Below are 4,416 nucleotides of genomic sequence, written 5' to 3' on the forward strand. Positions count from 1 at the left end.
AGGGGGGATCTAGTGGCCGTCTATAAACTTACCAGAGGGAACAGAGGGGAATGGGTGAGACCCTGTTCCCCCCGAGCGCCTCCTGGAATAACAAGGAATAAAAGCCACAAGTTGATTGAGAATAGGTTTAGACTAGACATCAGGAGGCGCTACTTCACAGTCAGGGCGGCTAGGATCTGGAACCAGCTTCCAAGGGAAGTTGTGCTTGCTCCTACCCTGGGGATCTTTAAAAGATGGCTTGATAACTGCCTAACTAAGGTCATGAGTCCAGCATTCATTCCTGCCCAGGGCAGGGGGTCGGACTTGATGATCTGCTCAGGTCCCCTCCAACCCTACATCTATGAATCTATGAATGACAAAACCCCAGCTTTGAGATCTCTGACTTGGCCTCCATTAGCTCTTTGTCTCCAGCCCCAGAAAGGATCAAGCTATCAGCAGAGATTACAAAGGGCCAAGCAAGTTCCCACCAAGCAGAGACAGAGGCAGAAGCTTCCAATGGCCCCAGCTATTGGAGCCTGCCAGTCAGCTCAGTGAATGTGCCAACGACTGCGTAGTCCAGCCATCCATCAGGACAGCCTGTGGCCTCCAGGCACTGCCAAGTCATTGAACTAAAATACTCTTGGCATGTGAACCAAAAGATGCAACGTTCCTGCTGCTCACAGATGAGAAAACAGGACTTATCTGGGACAGAAGACGGTCCTTACACTCGCTCACACCTTTCGAAGTCTCCCAAGGTGGCAGCTCCTACATACTGAAGGGGACAGGTTGTACTGCTCACTACATTACCGTCTCATCCGGTGGAAAGTAACTGCCTGGTACGATTCTGCAACCAGAGGGAACTGACTCTATCAATGGGTGGGGGGAGTAAAACACCACTCACCCGAGTGTGTGGACAGAGGCAGGCGATGGGGACCCTGGGAGCTGGCCTTGCTGAACTATAACCAAGATCCAGGTTCCCAAGCACCGGGGATTGTGGCTGTGGGTAAAACCTCACCTCAGCTTCTCTGAAGCAGCTCAGGGATATTATCATCAGCACACAGGGAGGCAGACTGTACATCCCTGACCGGGTCTCCTGACGCCTGGGCCTCAGCCTTACTGAGTATTATCTTACACAGAACCACTTGTGCTAGTCTGCTGAGCGGGGCAGGATGCCCATGGATCTCTAGACACCTTTCCAACCAAAGGAGACCTGGCTGAGAAGCGGCTTTGAAACTAACCTTTCTTGTCCTGCATCGCCAGGGTTGGGAAGTGACCTCCCAGGTGGCCCTGCATCCATTATCAGGTGGAAAGAAGAGTGGGATTCCAGCTTCCACTCTGGACCTAAGCCTTGCCTCAGACCTGTCCCTTCGCACACGATAGTGGGAACAGTTTTAAAGGGCCACTGAAAAAGCCTATTTCTAATTGCAAGTCAGGGCAGTTGAGGCTTTTGAAAATCTCTTCCTGTGATTCAGCAGCAAGGGGAGGGAAAGGTGGCACTCAGGGCCCCTGGGTTCCCCTCTCAGCTCTGCATGTGCTTTCTGTGTATGTCTGAGGCACCATCTCCAGCTCCAGACAGCACCTCCGTGGGAACTGAAGGAGTACCCCAGTGCAGATAGCTGCAGGTCACAGTCCATGTGACAAACCAAGGGGTGATTACACAGCTTCCAGCAGGAGCATGTTTCCATGCCTCGCCACTTCTCGCTGTGCACTGGCAGACAGAGGGGCCTGCAGGCAGGCCCCAGAGTTGTGCCATTGAGGGTGCTGACCTGGGCTCACCTGCAGCTTCCTCTATCAAGCAGGGCTGCAACACCCTGGTGCCCCTGGCTGCAGCGGTAGCTGCACGGCTGATGGAAGCCTGTCACGTTAGGTTGAACCCTGCCAGCCTTGTGTGCAGCCCCACCTCAGTTCCCTCCTGAGCCACTTTGATTCCCCCCAGCCCTCCACCCAGCACCTAGTGCAATGCCTTTGCACAGTGAAGAGGTGCAGCTGCCTTGCCTCACCTGCTCTTCAACTACCCCCATCCCCCCAGCTCTCATTCTGGTGCTAGCATGCAGCAGGAGCTGCAAAGGGGAACCAATTAGCTGGCTGAGCTGTGGCAGCCAAGGAAAGGCAGCTCCCATTCACACAATTACATCTCACTAGTTGGCAGGGGGTTTCATTAACCAGCTCTGCGCTGCCTTCTTTGCGGCCAAGAGCCAGCTTCATTAGACAAATGAAATCAGGGTCGATACAACACTGCAGAAGGGAAGGGCTCCTGAGAGATCAGCTGGGCTGTCCTGAAGGCAGCCTACAGTTCACAGTAGTTGCAGCATTGGGATCATGGCTTCTCTGCCCACTGTCACAGCTGGGGGGTTTCCTTTGCGAAAGGAGATTCCAGCAGCAGAAGACCTGCGAGTGGCCTGAAGGTTGCCCTCAGTCTAACAGGAAGGAAATCCTAGCTCAGTGGTCAATGGGTTAACATCCTGTCCTAAAAGCCAGGCATCCTGGGCTCTAGTCTTGGCTCTGCCATTGTCTCACTATGTGACCTTGGTCACGGTCTTGCAGCAGAAGATACTGAATAGCCAAGTGGAGTGAGATGCCTCACAGGACAGCATAAATAGGGACCCATAAGTAAGATGGAATGAGGTCTTCTCACGGAGCCTGCCCTCATCATTCAGCAACGGCAGAAGAGGTGCTGGGGCCCGTGCCCTGCTGCCAGATGATCCTGTGCAAACTGGGATTATGCAGGATATAGACATTTATGAAGCCAGCATAATGTGAGACCTGCTTTCCTCATGGCACTTCTTCTAGCCAGGAGCCAAGAGTCCTTGAGAAAAAGCAGATTGCTGGTAACTCACCCTCATAACCCATGTCCTAGTTTAAGAGTTTAGCAAGCTGTGAGAGGTGTTGTGTCCATCAGAAATCACAAGAGACGGCCTTGAGAAAAAAAGTGTAATTATCGGGCAAACTGAGATCTGTCTAGGGGATTACCTTAGTATTAAGAAAAAGGGCTCCAAGTCTTTAAAAACATCGTTCTCCTCTGAGAAGCCAGACCTCCCTCAGCACTTCAAACCCTATTATCAAACTGGCACACTGCCTGAGGAGCAACTAATCAGCACCAGAGCCTTGGAAGTCTCCCATCCAAATACGGAGCAGGCCTAACACTACTTAGCTTAAGCAAGCTGGCAAGAGCACAGCAATTGGTGGACTAGCTGCAGGCAACCCAGCTACTCTATTTCATTATCCCACTAACAGCTTCATGGCTCATACCTGGGCATTAAGGCCAAATGGGTCAAATCACAGCTCCAGGGTGTAGCAAGCAACACGTCGCAGACCCAGAGACGTCTCACTGCCTTTGCCCTCAGCCTCTTGGCAGCAATCCTGTTTGTTAATGGGAGATAGGAACAACCTCTGCCCAATTTTAATGAATTTGGAAGCTGCCTGGCCCAGGCAGAGTGGGGCTGGCAGGACCAGTTGTAGACAGATATGTGGGCCTACGCTGGCCAGGAGGGGCTGGGTCTAGTGCACAGGGTCCAATGTAGGAGAATATAGTTAGGGAATCCCCTGGGATTCACCTTTTGGATAGGTCCTCAGGCCGTGCTGGAAGATGCCTCTTCTTGCCAATATATCCCAGCCCTCGCCTGAGCCCACTCCAGCACTGCACATGTGTCCATTAACACCCCTACGAAACACTGCCTGGGGTTAGAGAAAGTGGGAGAGGGATCCTAGCTCCCTCCTCTGGCTGGCTTGCACATAATCAGCAACTAGTCCACTGCCGGGCTCCCTCCTAGGCTGGTACAGGAGGCAAAGGAGGAGACTGAAGGCCTTTTTCCCTATTACCACCCACAGCATCCTTCCACCAGCATGGACATGAGTATCATGAGCTGCAATTCACAGACATCCCCAGACTTGTCCAAGTTCACAAAGGAAATTTGTGTCAAGTTGGACCCAGGAGTTCTGGTGCCCAAGGGCCTGCCTTAGACAATCAGGAAACAACAGAAATCACCCCATATGCTCTCGGGAGTTCAGTCAGCTCATACCAGTCCAAAGCCTCCGCTTGCATTACTGCTTTAGTTCAATAAGCTCCTCCATTCCCACCCTCTTCAAAAGCAAGGAACTTCTGTGTGATTATTGATCCATTATTGACAAACGTACACACAACAGACAGCCCAAGCCAAGCCAAGCCACTGGGTCCAAACACCTTTGATCTTTGGGAAAAGGCATCAAACCCTATTCAAAACTTCCTTCTTCCCCAAAATGGGTTGAACCACTTCTCAGATTCAAGACACTGGGCGCATCTATATATCCAAGGAGGAATATACTTCCTCGTTAATTAGCAAGGGGGCAGAGGGGGGGCACTCTGAGGTGCTCTGGGTTAGAGTAAAAGGCAGTCCAGGGGAGAGAGACTTAACGGTGGGAGTTTACTATAGACCTCCCAACCAGGGAGAAGAGCTCGAC

Source organism: Crocodylus porosus, unplaced genomic scaffold, assembly GCF_001723895.1.
Source record: "Crocodylus porosus isolate Cpor-Errol unplaced genomic scaffold, CroPor_comp1, whole genome shotgun sequence".
Taxonomy (NCBI): domain Eukaryota; kingdom Metazoa; phylum Chordata; order Crocodylia; family Crocodylidae; genus Crocodylus; species Crocodylus porosus.